The sequence below is a fragment of the Schistocerca piceifrons genome, chromosome 9 (assembly GCF_021461385.2).
Source record: "Schistocerca piceifrons isolate TAMUIC-IGC-003096 chromosome 9, iqSchPice1.1, whole genome shotgun sequence".
Taxonomy (NCBI): Eukaryota; Metazoa; Arthropoda; class Insecta; order Orthoptera; family Acrididae; genus Schistocerca; species Schistocerca piceifrons.
Window position 1 is genome coordinate 175,186,516 of NC_060146.1, and position 21,888 is coordinate 175,208,403.

General features: G+C 44.6%; 1 protein-coding gene across 2 annotated transcripts in view; it reads left to right on the forward strand.

Annotated features, from left to right (window-relative positions):
- The first annotated feature begins 3,336 nt into the window (after positions 1-3,336).
- LOC124717261 (15-hydroxyprostaglandin dehydrogenase [NAD(+)]-like) overlaps positions 3,337-21,888 on the forward strand; it is a 103,531-nt gene continuing 84,979 nt past the window's right edge. The window contains exon 1 of one of the 2 annotated variants that reach the window (XM_047244067.1): positions 3,337-3,434. The gene's annotated coding sequence lies outside the window, so the exon portion shown is untranslated. The remainder of the gene's footprint in view (positions 3,435-21,888) is intronic. The other variant, XM_047244068.1, reaches the window with a different exon arrangement.

A 21,888-nucleotide genomic window follows, 5' to 3' on the forward strand; every position in this document is an offset into this window, starting at 1 on the left:
ATTTCTCATACACAAACAACAGTTGACCGGTGTTGCCTGATGAAACGTTGTTGTGATGCCTCGAGTAAGGAGGAGAAATGCGTACCATCACGTTTCCGACTTTGATAAAGGTCGGATTGTCGCCTATCGCGATTGCGGTTTATGGTATCGCGACATTGCTACTCGCGTTGGTCGAGATCCAATGACTGTTAGCAGAATATGGAATCGGTGGGTTCAGGAGGGTAATACGGAACGCCGTGCTGGATCCCAACGACCTCGTATCACTAGCAGTCGAGATGACAGGCATCTTATCCACATGGCTGTAACGGATCATGCAGCCACGTCTCGATCCCTGAGTCAACAGATGGGGACGTTTGCAAGACAACAACCATTTGCACGAACAGTTCGACGACGTTTGCAGCAGCATGGACTATCAGCTCGGAGACCATGGCTGCGGTTATCCTTGACGCTGTATCACAGACAGGAGCGCCTGCGATTGTGTACTCAACGTCGAACCTGTGTTCACGAATGGCAAAACGTCATTTTTTCGGAAGAATCCACGTTCTGTTTACAGCATCATGATGATCGCATCCGTATTTGGCGACATCGCGGTGAACGCACATTGGAAGCGTTTATTCGTCATCGCCATACTGGCGTATCACCTGGCGTGATGGTATTGGCTACCATTGGTTACACGTCTCGGTCACCTCTTGTTCGCATTGACGGCACTTTGAACAGTGGACGTTACATTTGAGATGTGTTACGACCCGTGGCTCTACCCTTCATTCGATCCCTGCGAAACCCTACATTTCAGCAGGACAATACACGACCGCATGTTGCAGGTCCTGTACGGGCCTTTCTGGATACGGAAAATGTTCGACTGCTGCCCTGGCCAGCACATTCTCCAGATCTCTCACAAATGGAAAACGTCTGGTCAATGGTGGGCGAGCAACTGGCTCGTCACAATACACCAGTCACTACTCTTGATGAACCGTGGTATCGTGTTGAAGCTGCATGGGCACCAGTACCTGTACACGCCATCCAAACTCTGTTTGAGTCAATGCCCAGACGCATCAAGGCCGTTATTACGGCCAGAGGTGGTTGTTCTGGGTACTGATTTCTCAGGATCCATGCACCTAAATTGCGTGAAAATGTAATTCCATGTCAGTTGCAGTATAATATATTTGTCCAATGAATACCCGTTTATCATCTGCATTTCTTCTTGGTGTAGCTGTTTTAATGGCCAGTAGTGTAAATTAAATAATATAACCAGTGATAAAAAAGAACAGATTGATAATTACGTTTGAGCGGCAGTCAAACCGTTGCCTGGTACATTACCACTTGACCACAATGACTTCTTATATGCGTAGCCATCGCACAGATATGTAATTGACGTGTATATAAACTTCTTGTGATTTTCTAAGAATCGCCAGAGTAGCGCATCTTACTATTTGCACATTACGTTGTTTTAATGGCCTACTAAAGGCGTACAAAGTTTCTGCTTATCTACATCTATATATATACTCCGCTAGCCACCAAGCAGTGTGTGGCGTAGGGCACAATTCGCGCCGAAGTCATATTTGCCCCCCCTCTCTTCCACGCGCGGATCGTGCGAGGGAAAAGCGACTGTCTGAACGCCACAGTACGAGCTCTAATTTGGTGATCATCGCGCGATTTGAATGTTAGTGGTAGTAATATATGCTCTACATCCTCGGCGAAGATCGGATTTAAGTATTTAGTGAGCAGCCCCTTCCGCTTAGCGCGCCGTCTATCTGCAAGTGTGTCCCACTTTAAACTTTCTATGAGATTTATAACGCTCTCGCGATGGCTAAATGTCCAGTCACGAATCTTGCCGCTCTTCTTTGGACCTTCTCAATCTCTTCAATCAGATCCAACTGATAAGGGTTCCATACAGACCAACAATAAGACTGGACGAACTAACGTATTGTAAGCTATTTCCTTTGTTGAAAGACTGCATCGCTTCAAGATTCTACCAATAAACCGCAATCTAGAGTTCACTTTGCCCGGTACTTGTGTAATCTCATCATTCCATTTGAGATCATTTCGAACTGTCACACCCAGATACTTGACGGATGTTACCGCTTCCAAAGACTGGGCATTTATTTTGCACTCGTACATTAATGCGGATTTTCGCCTTGTTATACGCAGTAGGTTACACTTACGAATATTGAGAGGTAACTGCCAGTCATTAAAATAGTTCAAATGGCTCTGAGCACTATGGGACTTAACATCTGAGGTCATCAGTCCCCTAGAACTTAGAACTGCTTAAACCTAACTAACCTAAGGACATCACACACATCCATGCCCGAGGCAGGATTCGAACCTGCGACCGAAGCGGTCGCGTGGTTCCAGACTGAAGCGCCTAGAACCGATCGGCCACACCGGCCGGCTGCCAGTCAGTACACCACGCATTTATTTTCTGCAGATCCTCATTGATTTGTTCATAACTTTCGTGTGATACTAATTTCCTGTAGACTACAAAATCATAGGCAAACAATCTAATGCCGCGGTCAATGCCATCAACCAGATCGTTTATGTAAGTCGTAAAAAGCAGAGGACCTATTACACTGCCCTGGGGCACACCTGAAGTTACGCTTGTTTCTGTTGAAGTCACCCCGTTCAGGACGACATACTGCTCCGTGTCTGTTAGAAAACTATCTATCCAACCGCTTATGTCATCGAATAGGCCGTAAGCGCGCACTTTTTGGAGCAAGCGACAGTGCGGAACTGAGTCGAACGCCTTTTGAAAGTCGAGAAATAAGGCATCAACCTGGGAGCCGGTATCTAGAGCCTGGTGTATATCATGCACAAAGAGGGCCAGCTGTGTCTTGCATGACCGCTGTTTCCTAAAACCGTGCTGGTTTCTGCAGATGAGCTTCTCAGAGTCTCGAAAGGTCATTATGTCTGAACAATAAATATGTTCCACAATGAGTTTCATTTCAATATGTTCCATGATTCTACAACAAATCGACGTCAGTGAAATTGGCCAGTAATTATGTGCATCCGATTTTCTACCCTTTTTGTAGATTGCTATGACCTGTGCCCTCTTCCAGTCCCGTGGAACTTTCCGCTGTTCCAATGATCCAAGTCTGTGATCTCAACGTCATGGCCTTCCCATATCGGTGTGTTGCCTACCTCAAACGCGTACATTTGCTGATCTGCACCGTGCCTAACCGTTATCATCATAATGGAGATACTCGATACGAACGCGAGAAACCAAGGTGGACTAGTTGCTGCGCCTCTCGCCGTCTCCAGCACCTTGAACTCTGCACAGGGCGCCTCCTTCAGGCAGAGATAGGACGGCCTTTGTAGCCCGCTGAACGACCCACAGTGTGTCAACAGCAGTTGCAGCGCGCGCGCGTTGATAACGTCCACAGGGAAGGGAGACGGACTTTTGAAACACTCCGCAAGTCGTAGCGTTTCAGACGAACCACGTAAGTTCTGCGATGAACATGATAGTCTACATTCTTCTTCTTCGTTAAGGCGTGTTTCCACTCGAGTACCAACCACGAAATTAAGACTTCTCAAGGTCATACATGCTTCCTGCAGTCCGCCTGTACTAAGTCGCTGTGATTCGCTCGCCTCATAGCTTTTTTGCCGCATGTACACTATAATCCGTTCATCATAAGAATAAACCAGATGTAAACATTGCAGGCCGGCCGAAGTGGCCGTGCGGTTAAAGGCGCTGCAGTCGGGAACCGCAAGACCGCTACGGTCGCAGGTTCGAATCCTGCCTCGGGCATGGATGTTTGTGATGTCCTTAGGTTAGTTAGGTTTAACTAGTTCTAAGTTCTAGGGGACTAATGACCTCAGCAGTTGAGTCCCATAGTGCTCAGAGCCATTTGAACCATTTTTTGTAAACATTGCACTGTGTGTTCTTCCGCGTTTGCTGGAACCTCATTGGGTTTCAGTTTCACGTGGGACTGCAGCCAAGCTCTCTCGAGTACTGTCAAGTACGATAATAAGGGTACGGTTTGTGTTGTGCGTTACGCGCTCATCGACTTTGGGACAACAGCTTTAACGGCGCATTTAACTTGGACAGCACTGGGCGGTCAGCTGGTACAGCTAGCCTCCAGTGACGTGTTAGCTGCAGATGACACGTAAAGAGACGAGCAGAGGAACAATACAGCTTCGAATGTCATTTAATTTTTAAGCAGAAGGAATTAATACACTGCAGAACTCCCACAATACGCTCCTTAGACGACTAGACGGAAACCACAACACGTTATCCTTTTTAGCTAACGTATTATTGTAATTAAAAACAAGAATGTGAAAATTCCTGACTTAACCACAGCATAATTTGTCTGCATAAGCTGTGTGTAACGAAAGAGATTATTAAAGACTATCACTGTATAGTTAAATGTTGAAGCCACTGAAGGTATTACTTACAGTCAGTCCTCTGGTAATCTCTCAGCTCCTTTCTTACCCGAATCCGAGAAATACATTTCAGTTTGGGAAATGTCACCTGCTAGGTTGATAAGTAGCCTATCAACAACAGAATCCACGAAGTCAACCAGAGGCAGCATTGTCTCTTCTTTTATGACGAGCCCTTCAGTATCCCGCCAGCGTTCGGCAGTGACGTGTGAAAAAGCTGCGTGCGTTAGTTCCAGTACTTCTGGCAGCTTAACAAGTCTTGTTGCTTCTCGGGTCAAATCCCGCAGCTTAGCTCCAGATCGGTTACGTTGGGTTCATATTGTAACGGTACAGTAGCAAATGTAAAAATGCAGCATTTGTATGACGTGCTCGATGCTGCGAAAAGATCGTTTTTCATGTTTCTACAATGCTTATCTACCTCTGAGACTTAAAACTATGGACACTGTCCAAATAAAAAGGATTTGGTTTTTCATTTTTGCCTTAAAAATTAAATTTTTATGTTTTCTTAATTTAAACAATAATTAAGAATTTATATTTGAAATGGAAGCAGGAATTTCGCTTCTAATACATAATTAGAAACAAGAAGACGTGCATTATTAATAAAAAGTTAGGATGAGTTTCATAATTACGAGATGTAGGTATTTCAAATTGAACGAGAAAAAAAAAACTGATGCAAGGGAGATCTGGTACCAACGCACGAATAACAGCAGTTGATTTACATTCCATTCCGCTACCAACTGCACTACTCGTTTCATGTGGGTTTGAATATGAACAGCGTTATATGCAACGCTGGGAAAATTTCAAAGCCGATTATCTCCGTAAATTTATGAAAAACATTAAGAACAGCCTGTTTCTCAGCACTTTTCAACCGTGGTCCACGCGCATGTTTCACTACGGAACAAAACACAGCCTCAGCCATTTTTATACTGCGCAATGAGTGCGCATTAACAGCAGGACAATCAGAGCAAAACGCTGCAGAGGCTGTGACTGTACACGATTTTTGAAATAAGAACTATGTAGCTAAAGCGTGATTAAGAAAAAGTTTGATGGCTGTTAACACATTTGAATATCTTAAAGTTTCATTTAACGTAACGTAGTAATAATATATCCAATACGTAAGTAGGACCTACTTCCAAGAGCGTAACAACACCAGTGTGCGTGTGCTACAGCTTCTGACCAATCACCGCGTTTGCGTTTGTTTACATCAGGTTTATTCTTATGATGAACTGAGTACAGTAACACTGCAGCAGGTTAGCGCCAGCTGAATGTTTTATGTTTCCGTCTGGCATTATCATGAGTTCACGTGTGGTTTCAGTCTTTCTTTGAACAGTGCATTAACGTGTGCTTGTCAGCGAGCGGAATGCAGGAGCAGCGCCGGTCGGTGTGCGTAAAGGGCGAAAAGAGATTTGAAAACAATCTAATATTGTCGTATCGTACACACTGAAAATTTTTTGCTGATGTTGCCAACAGCGAAGATGCCATAACTCCATAAATTTTGCGCAGATTCATAAAATAGCAACAAAACCACGTGGTATTTCTGAATCGATGTATTTCGTAACATCGGCAGATCGAAATAACGGTAATATCGGCAGACTCTCTAGATGTGAGCACATGAAATGGATGTACAGGGTTATTACAAATGATTGAAGCGATTTCTCAGCTCTACAATAACTTTATTATTTGAGATATTTTCACAATGCTTTGCACACACATACAAAAACTCAAAAAGTTTTTTTAGGCATTCACAAATGTTCGATATGTGCCCCTTTAGTGATTCGGCAGACATCAAGCTGATAATCAAGTTCCTCCCACACTCGGCACAGCAGTCCCCATCAATGAGTTCGAAAGCATCGTTGATGCGAGCTCGCAGTTCTGGCACGTTTCTTGGTAGAGGAGGTTTAAACATTGAATCTTTCACATAACCCCACAGAAAGAAATCGCATGGGGTTAAGTCGGGAGAGCGTGGAGGCCATGACATGAATTGCTGATCATGATCTCCACGACGACCGATCCATTGGTTTTCGAAACTCCTGTTAAAGAAATGCCGAACATCATGATGGAAGTGCGGTGGAGCACCATCCTGTTGAAAGATGAAGTCGGCGCTGTCGGTCTCCAGTTGTGGCATGAGCCAATTTTCCAGCATGTCCAGATACACGTGTCCTGTAACGTTTTTTTCGCAGAAGAAAAAGGGGCCGTAAACTTTAAACCGTGAGATTGCACAAAACACGTTAACTTTTGGTGAATTGCGAATTTGCTGCACGAATGCGTGAGGATTCTCTACCGCCCAGATTCGCACATTGTGTCTATTCACTTCACCATTAAGAAAAAATGTTGCTTCATCACTGAAAACAAGTTTCGCACTGAACGCATCCTCTTCCATGAGCTGTTGCAACCGCGCCGAAAATTCAAAGAGTTTGACTTTGTCATCAGGTGTCTGGGCTTGTAGCAATTGTAAACGGTAAGGCTTCTGCTTTAGCCTTTTCCGTAAGATTTTCCAAACCGTCGGCTGTGGTACATTTAGCTCCCTGCTTGCTTTATTCGTCGACTTCCGCGGGCTACGCGTGAAACTTACCTGCACGCGTTCAACCGTTTCTTCGCTCACTGCAGGCCAACCTGTTGATTTTCCCTTACAGAGGCATCCAGAAGCTTTAAACTGCGCATACCATCGCCGAATGGAGTTAGCAGTTGGTGGATCTTTGTTGAACTTCGTCCTGAAGTGTCGTTGCACTGTTATGACTGACTGATGTGAGTGCATTTCAAGCACGACATACGCTTTCTCGGCTCCTGTCGCCATTTTGTCTCACTGCGCTCTCGAGCGGTCTGGCGGCAGAAACCTGAAGTGCGGCTTCAGCCGAACAAAACTTTATGAGTTTTTCTATGTATCTGTAGTGTGTCGTGACCATATGTCAATGAATGGAGCTACAGTGAATTTATGAAATCGCTTCAATCATTTGTAATAGCCCTGTATATGAAAAAGGAAACTGTAGGCGTTTTTACGATTTGGACAAAAAGTTAGCGCGTAGAACTGTGCATCGTTACTGCGGCAGGAGAGACATTACGAATCACGTCGAAGATAACAGTCTGTTGACATACAGTCAACAAAGATTTAGAAAACATCGTTCTTGTGAAACACAAGTAGCTCTTTACCCGCACGGAGTGCTGAGTACTATCGATAAGGGATATCAAATTGATTCCGTATTTCTAGATTTCCAGAAGACACCGTACGTAAAAAGCGGCTTGTAATCAAATTGAGTGCTTGCGGAATATCGCCTCAGTTATGCGACTGGATTCATGATTTCCTGTCAGAGAGACCACAGTTCGTAGTAACTGACGGAAAGTCATCGAGTAAAACAGAAGCGCTTTCTGCCGATCCCCAAGGTAGTATTATAGGCCATCTGCTGTTCCTTACCTATATAAACGATGTAAGAGACAATCTGCGCAGCCATCATCGGTGTGTGCATATGACGCTGTCGTTTACCGCCTAGTAAAGTCATCGGAATGTCAAAACAACTGGCAAAATCATTTATAAAAGATACCTGTGTGATGCGAAGACTGGAAATTGACCCTGAATAATGAAATGTGTGAGGTCATCCACATGAGTGCTAAAAGCAACACGTTAAATTTCGGTTACCCGATATATCAATCAAATTTGAAAGCCGTAACTTCAACTAAATACCTAGGAATTAAAATTACGAACAAGTTAAATTGGAAAGAACACACAGAAAATGTTGTGGGGAAGGCGAACCAAAAGGTACGTTTTATTGGCTTAACTAGCTCTACTAAAGAGACTGCCTACAATAGGCTTGTCCGTCCTCTTTTTAGTGCACCGCTGCGCGGTGTAGGATACTTACCACATAGGACTAACGAAGTACAGCGAGAAATTTCAAATAAGGCTAGCACGTTTTGCATTATCGAGAAATAGACCGGAGAGTGTTACGGACATGATACAGGATTTGGGATGGACATTATTAAATGAAAGGCAGTTCTTGCTTCACGGGATCTCCACACGAAATTTCAGTCAACAACTTTCTCCTCCGAATGGGAAAATGTTTTGTTGACGCCGACTTGCATAGAGAGAAAGGATGACCAAAATAAAGTAAGGGAAACCAGAGCTCGCACGGAAGGGTATAGGTGTTAGTTTTTTCTCACGCTGAGCGAGAGTGGAATAATAGAAAATCAGCCAGGCACTTAAAGTGCGATTTGTGGAATATCCATGTAGATATAGACGTAGAGGAGTCCGACGGCTAGAAGAATACAGAGTGATAAATGCAAAAACGTCAACAACCAAGATCTCTGAATGTAATTTATTTTTTGACGACCGGTTTCGGAAAATCTAAGTGGCCATCATCGGATCTTGTGCAGATACACCTCAGTACATCAAAAAACAAAACTGAACACTGTAAACCACTGCTTAAAGCATTAAAAGTCCTGCCGATGCCATGCCTTTATATAATAGAACAGGTTTGTTTTGTAACTCAACATTTACGAACCCTACACAGAAATCTAGATTGCCACACACACGACACTAGAAACAAATCTCAGTTAAAAATTGAAGCACACAGCACCAAATTATATGCTATGGTGTTAAATATCCGGGCATAAAAATTTACAACCATCTCCCATCAGAGAACAAGACAGTTAATAATCTGAAGGAAATGAGAAAACAAAGTTTATTAAATCACTGCTTTTACTCCATTACTGCATTTCTTGACACAAAATTCTAATTTCTGCTTAAAAGCTAATCTTCTTATGTAGAACGTAACTACGTTTAAGTTGTTACTTTTTCTGTCCATGCTCTATGCATTTGTATACAAGCCTACACTTTGTAAAGTATTTTTAAAGAATACTGTAGAATTTCCGTGTTATTTTTTCTGTCCATGTACTTTGTATGTAAACCCAGACTCCTTAATGCCGGCCGGTGTGGCCGTGCGGTTAAAGGCGCTTCAGTCTGGAACCGCGTGACCGCTACGGTCGCAGGTTCGAATCTTGCCTCGGGCATGGATGTGTGTGATGATGTCCTTAGGTTAGTTAGGTTTCATTAGTTCTAAGTTCTAGGCGACTGATGACCTCAGAAGTTAAGTCGCATAATGCTCAGAGCCATTTGAACCAGACTCCTTAATAAAGAAGTGTGTCACATTTACTGTCTTACTTTTGCAATGAATTTTTAAATGCATGTGGTACTTTTGAATTTCCATGTTATCTGCTTATAAGTTTCTTTCGATTAGCCGCGCGGTCTGAGCGCTGCAGTCATGGACTGTGCGGCTGGTCCCGGCGGAGGTTCGAGTCCTCCCTCGAGCATGGGTGTGTGTGTTTGTCCTTGGTATAATTTAGGTTAAGTAGTGTGTAAGCTTAGGTACTGATGACCTTAGCAGTTAAGTCCCATAAGATTTCACACACATTCGAAATTTTTTTTCTTTTGCTTAATAATGTGACCTTATTTAGAAATATTGCGAAATTCTGAATTTTTCACAAGATAGCCACCTATTTGCTATCCTGTTTCTTGGCATTACATACGTATTATATGAACATTTATATCGTTATAATGATGATGAGGTCCCATGCTCCTTGACAGAGCATAGAGGACGATGCCGGAGACCCGCACCGCTGTACTAGGCAAGGTCCTAGCGGAAGTGGTTTGCCATTGCATTCCTCCGACCGTAATGGGGATGAATGATGATGATGGAGACGACACAACAACACCCAGTCATCTCGAGGCAGGTGAAAATCCCTGACACCGCTGGGAATCGAACACGGGACCTCGGATTCGGGAAGCGAGAACGGTACCGCGAGACCACGAGATGTGGACTAGCGTTATAATATCAGGAACACAACCATTTTAACCACGTATCATCTCATCTTCATTTTTGACTTGTCCTATATCATCGTGAGCTTCTCTGCACACAATGTATGATCTACAGGAAAAATTAAATTACAAAAAATTACATATCTAACATAAGTACAATGAATCGTATTAAGTCGTAACACATCATTGCAGGAAGATGAAGAAAGTAATACATCGGCATTTCAATAACAAAATTTACATAAGAAACTTCCTGCCAGATTAAAAATGTGTGCCCGACCGGAACTCGAACTCGGGATCTTTGCCTTTCGCGAGCAACTTTTCTACCGACTGAGCTACCAAGCACGACTCGGGATCCAGCAAGTGCATTTTACACAAAACTTCGTTCTTGCTGCTGCAGTGTCTGTGCATTCCATTAAAATGTTTGTCCATCATTATTCTTTTTGAATCGAAAATCACGTCAGTGTAGAAGACAAGGAACGGCGGTCTCTGAGCCAGAACAATAAATGCGGAAGATATGGATCCCCGTACAATCAAAAGTAGTAGCTTTTGTGAGATAGACCGCTTGCACCTTGCAACTATACAGCCCCATCACAGCCTAAACACGGCTAGGCGACACTTCCGACAAAACGATGGCAACACAAAGTAGCAACAATTTGTTTATTGAAACTTCCTATTACTCAGCTGCAGTATGAAGAAGGTGCGTGACAATATCTACGTCTATATCTACATACATACTCCGCAATCCACCATACGGTGCATGGCGGAGGGTACCTTGTACCACAACTAGCAATTTCTCTCCCTGTTCCACTACCAAACAGAACGAGGGAAAAATGACTGCCTATATGCCTCTATACGAGTCCTAATCTCTCTTATCTTATCTTTGTGGTCTTTCCGCGAAATACAAGTTAGCGGCAGTAAAATTGTACTGCAGTCAGCCTCAAATGCTGGTTCTCTAAATTTCCTCAGCAGCGATTCACGAAAAGAACGCCTACTTTCCTCCAGAGACTCCCACCCGTGTTCCTGAAGCATTTCCGTAACACTCGCGTGATGATCAAACCTACTAGTAACAAATCTAGCAGCCCGCCTCTGAATTGCTTCTATGTCCTCTCTCAGTCCGACCTGATAGGGCTCGAGCAGTACTCAAGAATAGGTCGTATTAGTGTTTTATAAGCGGTCTCCTTTACAGATGAACCACATCTTCCCAAAATTCTACCAATGAACCGAAGACGACTATCCACCTTGTCCACAACTGCCATTACATGATTGTCCCACTTCATATCGCTCTGCAATGTTATGCCCAAATGTTTAATCGACGTGACTGCGTCAAGTGCTACACTACTAATGGAGTACTCAAACATTACAGGATTCTTTTTCCTATTCATCTGCATTAATTTACATTTATCTTCATTTAGAGTTAGCTGCCATTCTTTACACCAATCACAAATCCTGTCCAAGTAATCTTGTATCCTCCTACAGTCACTCAACGACGACACCTTCCCGCACACCACAGCATCGTCAGCAAACAGCCGCACATTGCTATCCACCCTATCCAGAAGATCATTTATGTAGATAGAAAACAACAGCGGACCTACCACACTTCCCTGAGGCACTCCAGATGATTCCCTCACCTCCGATGAGCACTCACCATTGAGGACAATGTACTGGGTTCTGTTCCTTAAGAAATCAGTGTTCAGTTGCACTGATATGTCGTCAACTCTGGTCTAGTCCAGAATTCAGTGGACGGCAACTACAGGGTGAAAATTATTGAAGTATATAAAAAAAAAAACGTAAATTAGTTACAAACTACGGCGTGCACACACTTTTTTCAACATGTAAAAGTCACTACAGATATTCGGATCTAGGTTATGACATGTTCGATATTGATCCATCATTGGCGATGATGTGGCGCAGACGAATAGCGAAATTCTGCATGACCCGCTGAACTGTCAAAATATCGATGCTGTGCTTGATCTCCTGAATCGCTGTTTTCATTTCAGTAGTGGTTTTGGGGTAATTGCTGTATAACTTGTCTTTAATGTTGCCCCACAAAAATGAGTCGCATGTGTTCAGATCTGGAGAACATGGCGGCCAGTCGAGACCCATTCCAGTGGCCTCTTGGATTCCCCAGAGCCAGAATGCGGTCCCAAAGTGCTCCTCTGGGATATCAAACACTCATCTGCTTCGATGGGGTCGAGCTCAGTCTTGCATCAACTACATCTTGTCGAAGTCAGGGTCATTCTGGATAATAAGGATCGAGACCCACTCCCGTGGCCTCTTGGGTACCCCAGAGCTAGAAGGCGATCCCCAAAGTGATCCTCCGGGATATCACTCATCTGCTTTGATGGGGTCGAGCTCCATCTTGCATGAACCACATCCTGTCGAAATCAGGGTCACTCTGGATGATGAGGATGAAATCATCTTCAAAAACCTTTAGGTACCGTTCGGTAGTCACTGTGCTATCAAGAAATATCGCACCGATGATTCCGTGACTGGACATTGCGCACCACACAGTCACCCGTTGAGGGTGAAGCGACTTCTCGATCGCGAAATGCGGTTTCTCAGTGCTCCAAATGCGCCAATTTTGCCTATTGGCGAACCCTTCCAAATGGAAATGGGCTTCGTCGCTAAACCGAAACATACTGATTCCTATGATGCCCCGTGGTGAACTGGGCAGTTTGAACGTCCTAACTGAAACCGTTCAGAAGTCATGATGGTTTTATTTCGTATAGTTCAATAACTGTACGATCTCCTGTCGAATGTCCAATTTGGTTTTTCTTTACGGCGACTGTGGACGAATCCTGATGCTGAGTTGAGGTGGTGTTGGTACCGTATGGATGCTGCTGGTGAGATATCTATATCTGAATCAATACTCCGCATGCCACCTGACGGTGTGTAGTGGAGCATGCTCGTGGTCCCACTTTCCCTGTCCCACTGGCAAACAGCGCGTGGATATAATGGCTGTCGGTAAGCCTCGTGATCACTTCGCGACGTGTATGGGGGCAGGAAGTATTACACTACTAGCCATTACAATTGCTACACCAGGTTGAAATGGAGATGATGAGCGGGTATTCACTGGACAAATATATTATACTAGAACTGGCATGAGATTACATTTTCACGCAGTTTGGGTGCATAGATCCTGAGAAATCAGTACCCAGAACAACCATCTTTGGCCATAATAACGGCCTTGATACGCCTGGGCATTGAGTCAAACAGAGCTTGGATGGCGTGTACAGGTACAGCTGCCCATGCAGCTTCAACACCATACCACAGTTCATCAAGAGTAGTGACTGGCGTATTGTGACGAGCCAATTGCTCGGCCACCATTGACCAGACGTTTTGTGAGAGATCTGGCGAATGTGCTGGCCAGGGCAGCAATCGAACATTTTCTGTTTCCAGAAAGGCCCGTACAGGACCTGCAACATGCGGTCGTGCATTATCCTGCTGAAATATAGGGTTTCGTAGGGATCGAATGAAGGATAGAGTCACGGGTCGTAACACATCTGAAATGTAACGTCCACTGTTCAAAGTTCCGTCAATGCGCACAAGAGGTGACTGAGACGTGTAACCAATGGCACCCCATACCATTACGCCGGGTGATACGCCAGTATGGCGATGACGAATAAACGCTTCCAATGTGCGTTCACCGCGATGTCGCCAAACACGGATGCGACCATCATGATGCTGTAAACAGAACCTGGATTCATCCAAAAAAATGACGTTTTGCCATTCGTGCACCCAGATTCGTCGTTGAGTACACCACCGCAGGCGCTCCTGTCTGTGATGCAGCGTCAAGGTTAACCGCAGTCACGGTCTCCGAGCTGATAGTTCATGCAGCTGCAAATGTCGTCGAACTGTTCGTGCAGATGGTTGTTGTCTTGCAAACGTCCCCATCTGTTGACTCAGGGATCGAGACGTGGCTGCATGATCCGTTACAGCCATGCGGATAAGATGCTTGTCATCTCGGCTGTTAGTGATACGAGGCCGTTGGGATCCAGCACGGCGTTCCGTATTACCCTCCTGAACCCACCGATTCCATATTCTGCTTACAGTCATTGGATCTCGACCAACACGAGCAGCAATGTCGCGATACGATAAACCGCAATCGCGATAGGCTACAATCCGACCTTTATCAAAGTCGGAAACGTGATGGTGCGCATTTCTCCTCCTTACACGAGGCATCACAACGTTTCACCAGGCAACGCCGGTCAACTGCTGTTTGTGTATGAGAAATCGGTTGGGCACTTTCCTCATGTCAGCACGTTGTAGGTGTCGCCACCGGTGCCAACCTTGTGTGAATGCTCTCAAAAGCTAATCATTTGCCTATCACAGCATCTTCTTCCTGTCGGTTAAATTTCGCATCTATAGCACGTCATCTTCGTTGTGTAGCAATTGTAATGGCTAGTAGTGTATATTGTCCTACTATTGCCCGAAAAGCTCTCTGTCGAAATTTTGATACTCAACCTCTCCGTGATTCACAATGCCTATCTTGTAGCTTCTGCCACTGGAGTTTGTTGAGCATTTGGTAACGCTATTGGGCCAACTAAACGACCCTATGGCGAAACACACTGCTCTTCGTTGGAAATTCTCTGTCTTCTCCGTCAATCCTACCTGGTGTGTGCGTGAATTCCTATGGGACCCAACTGCTGAGGTCATCGGTCCCTAGACTTACACACTACTTTAACTAATTTAAACTAACCTAACGTATGCTAAGAACAACACACACACCCATGCCCGAGAGAGGACTTAAACCTCCGGTGGGTGGGGAAGCGCAATCCGTGACATGGCGCCTCAAACCGCACGGCCACTCCACGCGGCAATCCTACCTGGTAAGAACCGCCGATTGACGGGCAGTACTCAAGAAACGGTGGGACCAGGGCCATTTAAGCTACTTCCTTGGTGGATGAGTTATATTTCCTTCAAATTCTTCCTCCGAATCTCAGTCTTCTTTTGCTACTATTTGTTTTATTTGGTCATTCTGCTTAAGATCAGGTTCTCATTCAAATGAACAAAAAATAGGCAAAGATTCGAATTTTTTGAGACAGTTAAAAGACACACGAAGGATCTGTTTGGGGATTATGATTGATAATACTTCGAACTTTATTTTACATCTGAATACCAAAAACAGAACAAAATGGCGCCCGTTATTATGATTTGGTCTTTGGCCTGCGAGTTTGAAATACGCAGTGTAGCCCCTCAGGAGTAATCTGAAATAAAAAATGGGTAACATCTGTCGATATTACATTGTGTGATCAGAAGTATCGGGATACTTGGCTGAAAATGACTTAAAAGTTCGTGACGTCCTCCATCGGTAATGCTGGAATTCAATGTGGTGTTGGCCCACCCGTAGCCTTGATGGCAGCTTCCACTGTCGCAGGCATACATTTAGTCAGGTGCTGGAAGGTTTCTTGGGAAATGGCACCCCTTCTTCACGAAGTACTGCACTGAGGAGAGATATCGATGCCTATCGGTGAGGCCTGGCACGAAGTCGACGTTCCAAAACATCCCAATAGTGTTCTATAGGATTCAGGTCAGGACTCTGTGCAGGCCAGTCCATTACAGGGATGTTACTGTCGCGTAACCACTCCGCCACAGGCTGTGAATTATGAACAGCTGCTCGATCGTGTTGAAAGATGCAGTCCCCATTCCCCAATTGCTCTTCAACTGTGGGAAGCAAGAAGGTGCTTAAAACATCAATGTAGGCCTGTGCTCTGATAGTGCCACGCAAAACAACAAGGGGTGCAAGCCCCCTCCATGAAAAACACGGCCACATCATAACACCACCACCTCCAAATTTTACTGTTGGCATTACACACGCTGGCAGATGACGTTCACTGGGCATGCCCCATGCCCACACCCTGCCATCCGATCGCCACATTGTGTACCGTGATTTGTCACTCCACACAACGTTTTCCCACTGTCGCGGCTACACCAAAGATTCCATATCTCTAGATTTCCGAAAAGAGTTTGATACGGTGCCCATTGCAGACTGTTAAGGAAAGTACGAGCATATCAAAGAAGTTCCCAGGTATGTGAGTGGCTCGAAGACTTCTTCATTTGTAGAACTCAGTACGATGTCTTCGATGGCGAATGTTCACGTGAGACAAGGGTATCGTCAGGAGTGCCCCAGGGAAGTGTGACAGGACGGCTCTTGTTCTCTGTACACATAAATGATTTGGCAGGCAGGATGGGCAGCAATCTGCAGTTGTTTGCTGATCATGTTGTGGTGTACGGTAAGGTGTCGAAGTTGAGTGATTGTAAGAGGATACATGATGATGTAGACAAAATTTCTAGGTGATGTAATAAATGGCAGCTAGCTCTAAATTTGGGAAAATGTAGGCTACTGGGAATGAGTAGGAAAAACAAACCCATAATGTTCGGATACAGCATTAGTCCTGTTTGACACAGTCACGTCATTTGAATACTTGGACGTAATGTTGCAAAGCAATGTGAATTGAGACGAGCATATGAGGATTTAACAGGAAAGGCTGTAAGACGTCGTGGTCTCCTGACCTTCATTGCTTACATATTCCAACCTCACAATCATATTCTGCACATCAGGACACTTCATTCGAACCCAAACTCGATAAGATAAAGTCAATGTCGTATGAATTCATATAAACGATATGCAATTAACAAGTAAGTGCACCGTGGTTGAAATACTCGAGGCTGGCGTACACACATACATTCCAGACACGATGGTCACAGAAGCTTTTAGTTCACAAGAGAAACCGCACAATGGGATGCTGGACCTTTCAGAGGATGACCCAGCCTATGTTGGCCGGTGACCACCCATGTAGCGGACAGTGTGGGCCCGAGTGAAAGGGGAGAACGACCCCGCATTCGGCCTAAAAGCAAATTCCGCTACATTGTGTGGTAGCAGCCAGCCTGCGCATTCTTTACACATAGCAAGCAGTTTCAGAGATTTTCACAGGGAGACAGCAAACGCCAAATGCCAATGCTACAGGTTTCTCAATTGGTCGCCTTAAATGAAAAGTCATTCTCTCGTTTTAGAAGAGCAATGCTGATTGGCAGACGATATTTCTGAAGCCTTGAGCTGAAGGAATAGTGGAAGAGACGGAAAGATATACCCCTTCACGTCTGGCGTGCAGAGGCACCGTTATGTTGTCGCTCTTGGAGCGAGGAACAAGTCTCTCCTCAGTACTTCACTGGGAGAGCACCTCTTTCGAGAGCGAGTCGAAGTGCTACTCTATATTGAGTCCTTGCGATTAAGCGTTGTTCACTGTGGTGGCCGACACACTTATTGTGCGGTGTGAATGGACAGAGTTATAGTTAAGCACCTGCGAGCAAATTTTGAATGGCATCGCTGTGGACTGGTTATTTGACCGGTGTACCACACCAATAGTTAGACTAGGGACGAATAGGAATCCTTGACTTCATTAAGGCATAGGGAGAGTTTGATTGGCGAAGGTCAGTCCAGATAGAACGAGAGTTATCTTATTTGTCAGAAGCGAGCGGCGCAGACAGCAGTCATCGCAGCTTATGGTATTGTGCGCTACAGCTATTGTGAGCCCCATATTTCCTCCACAACAGTACACTTCACTGCATTTCACACGCGACAGCCTCGACCGTACCTAGCAACATTCTAAAGGATAATTATTCAAGTTGAGTAGGCGCCCCTCTCAGCCATTCTGTCAAGTCAACAACCACCTTAAACTTTGTATAGAAATTTCATTAGCGAATCCTATCCTTGAGAGGTAACTTCACATTCCAAAAAGAACCAGGATATAACTTATTCAATTCATAACTAAAAGTGCCATTGTGATTTCTCAAAATTTTTGCAAAATGAGTAATAATTTTCGTTAGTTTCATGTTTTTCTTACACTAATTAGCACTATTCCAGTACCCATGTATCCCACTAGTTACATAATAAATTTTTGTGAATTTTTGTGTCATTTCCTTGCAGTGGACGACTCCAAAAGATATTTATTGCTGAAAGTTTTTCAGGCATTTTTCTTTAGAACGTTAAGAACGTCTGTCTGACTTCTGTAGTAGTGTGGGGGTGGAAAATGCATCTTGCAGGAGCCACAGGGTAAAGGGTACATCTCAGATTAATCTGTTGCGCAGAATAACAAAATAACAGATCAACCCCACACCCTCACAAGGCGAATGGTCGACTTCAGTTTGTTGGGAGAATTTGAGGAAAGTGTGGTTCATCTGTAAAGGAGATCGCATGTAGGACGCTAGTGCGATCATGAGTACTGTTCGAGTGTTTGGGATTCGTACCAGGTCGGATTAAAGGAAGACATCGAAGCAATTCAGACGTGGGCTGCTAGATTTGTTACTGGTAGGACCGAACAGCATGTAAGTGTTACGGAGATCCTTCAGGAGTTCAAACGGGAATTCCTGGAGGGGAAGAAAGCTGTTGAGAAAATTTAGACAAACGGCATTTGAAGCTGACTGCAGAACGGTTCTGTTGTGACCAACATACATTGCGCATACGGCCCACGAACATCAGATACGAGAAATCAGGGCTCATACCTAGGCATACCGACAGTCATTTTCCCTCGTTGTATTTGCAACAGGAAAGGAAATGAGTGGTAGTGGTACAGGGTACCCTCCACTACGTGCCGTAAGATGCTTGCGGAGTATCAATGTAGGTATAGACAGAGCCCGAAAGGTTTCGTTTTCCTGTGGACATTTTCGAGTGGCCACATTCAAGAAGTGAAGGTGAGATCTTGGATGCCCCTGTACGAGGTGCATTCAAGTTCTAAGGCCTCCGATTTTTTTTCTCCGGACTGGAAAGAGATAGAAACATGCGCATTGTTTTAAAATTAGGCCGCGTTCATTGTCAATACGTCCCAGAGATGGCAGCACCATACGGCAGATGGAATTTTACCGCCAGCGGCGAGAATGAGAACTGTTTTAAATACTTAAAATGGCAACGTTTTCCTTACTTGAACAGCATGCAATCATTCGTTTTCTGAATTTGCGTGGTGTGAAACCAATTGAAATTCATCGACAGTTGAAGGAGACATGTGGTGATGGAGTTATGGATGTGTCGAAAGTGCGTTCGTGGGTGCGACAATTTAATGAAGGCAGAACATCGTGTGACAACAAACTGAAACAACCTCGGGCTCGCACAAGCCGGTCTGATGACACAATCGAGAAAGTGGAGAGAATTGTTTTGGGGGATCGCCGAATGACTGTTGAACAGATCGCCTCCAGAGTTGGCATTTCTGTGGGTTCTGTGCACACAATCCTGCATGACGACCTGAAAATGCGAAAAGTGTCATCCAGGTGGGTGCCATGAATGCTGGCAGACGACCACATGGCTGCCCGCGTGACATGTTGCTGAGCAATGTTGACGCGCAACGACAGCATGAATGGGACTTTCTTTTCGTCGGTTGTGACAATGGATGAGACGTGGATGCCATTTTTCAATCCAGAAACAAAGCGCCAGTCAGCTCAATGGACGCACACAGATTCACCGCCACCAAAAAAATTTCGGGTAACAGCCAGTGCTGAAAAAATGATGGTGCCCATGTTCTGGGACAGCGAGGGCGTAATTCCTACCCATTGCGTTCCAAAGGGCTCTACGGTAACAGGCGCATCCTACGAAAATGTTTTGAAGAACAAATTCTTTCCTGCACTGCAACAAAAACGTCCAGGAAGGGCTGCGCGTGTGCTGTTTCACCAAGACAACGCACCCGCACATCGAGCTAACGTTACGCAACAGTTTCTTCGTGATAACAACTTTGAAGTGATTCCTCATGCCCCCTACTCACCTGACCTGGCTCCTAGTGAATTTTGGCTTTTTCCAACAATGAAAGACACTCTCCGTGGCCGCACATTCACCAGCCGTGCTGCTATTGCCTCAGCGATTTTCCAGTGGTCAAAACAGACTCCTAAAGAAGCCTTCGCCGCTGCCATGGAATCATGGCGTCAGCGTTGTGAAAAATGTGTACGTCTGCAGGGCGATTACGTCGAGAAGTAACGCCAGTTTCATCGATTTCGGGTGAGTAGTTAATTAGAAAAAAATCGGAGGCCTTAGAACTTGAATGCACCTCGTATTGATGGAAGTCGCCCTGTCCTCCTCGGTGACTGGTTAGTCAGATACTTGTTCCGTAGATCATTTGAACGGTTCTTTCATCGAAGTGACGTGGAACGAATCAGCTTCTACATCTACATGACTACTCTGCAGTTCACATTTAAGTGCTTGGCAGAGGGTTCATCGAACCACAATCATACTATCTCTCTACCATTCCACTCCCGAACAGCGCGTGGAAAAAACGAACACCTAAACCTTTCTGTTCGAGCTCTGATTTTTCTTATTTTGATGATCATTCCTACCTATGTAGGTTGGGCTCAACAAAATATTTTCGCATTCGGAAGAGAAAGTTGGTGACTGAAATTTCGTAAATAGATCTCGCCGCGACGAAAAACGTTTTTGCTCTGATGACTTCCATCCCAACTCGCGTATCATCTGCCACACTCTCTCCCCTATTACGTGATAATACGAAACGAGCTGCCCTTTTTTGCACCCTTTCGATGTCCTCCGTCAATCCCACCTGGTAAGGATCCCACACCGCGCAGCAATATTCTAACAGAGGATGAACGAGTGTAGTGTAAGCTGTCTCTTTAGTGGACTTGTTGCATCTTCTAAGTGTCCTCCCAATGAAACGCAACCTTTATTTATGTGGTCTTTCCAACTGAAGTTGTTCGTAATTTTAACACCCAGGTACTTAGTTGAATTTACAGCCTTGAGAATTGTACTGTTTATCGAGGAATCGAATTCCAACGGATTTCTTTTGGAACTCATGTGGATCACCTCATACTTTTCGTTATTTAGCGTCAACTGCCACCTGCCACACCATACAGCAATCTTTTCTAAATCGCTTTGCAACTGATACTGGTCTTCGGATGACCTTACTAGACGGTAAATTACAGCATCATCTGCGAACAACCTAAGAGAACTGCTCAGATTGTCACCCAGGTCATTTATATAGATCAGGAACAGCAGAGGTCCCAGGACGCTTCCCTGGGGAACACCTGATATCACTTCAGTTTTACTCGATGATTTGCCGTCTATTACTACGAACTGCGTCCTTCCTGACAGGATATCACGAATCCAGTCGCGCAACTGAGACGATACCCCATAGTCCCGCAGCTTGATTAGTAGCCGTTTGGGAGGAACGGTGTCAAAAGCTTTTCGGAAATCTAGAAATGCGGAATCAACTTGAGATCCCCTGTCGATTGCGGCCATTACTTCGTGCGAATAAAGAGCTAGCTGCGTTGCGCAAGAACGATGTTTTCTGAAACCATGCTGATTACGTATCAACAGATCGTTCCCTTCGAGGTGATTCATAACGTTTGAATACAGTATATGCTCCAAAACCCTACTGTAGACCGACGTCAATGATGTAGGTCTGTAATTCGATGGATTACTCCTACTACCCTTCTTACAGCAAATCTATACATGACTGGTGTTACCATTAATGAACACATTAACTTTTATGAGGTTTCATTCCGTTGGGAAACAGTTCGCACAGCTAATGTATTCATTTAAAGTAGTAAGGCTAGAGTAGTCAGTCGCAATGATGCATATTGGATATCTACATTTCGGTCACTAAGTTGCCCTCTTCAGTACTAAAAAGCATATGAAGAGCCAGTTACAATAAGATAATGTGACATGCCTTATTAAATGTACAGCTGCATAAGCTTTAAATGTAAGTCAGTCATAAAATAAA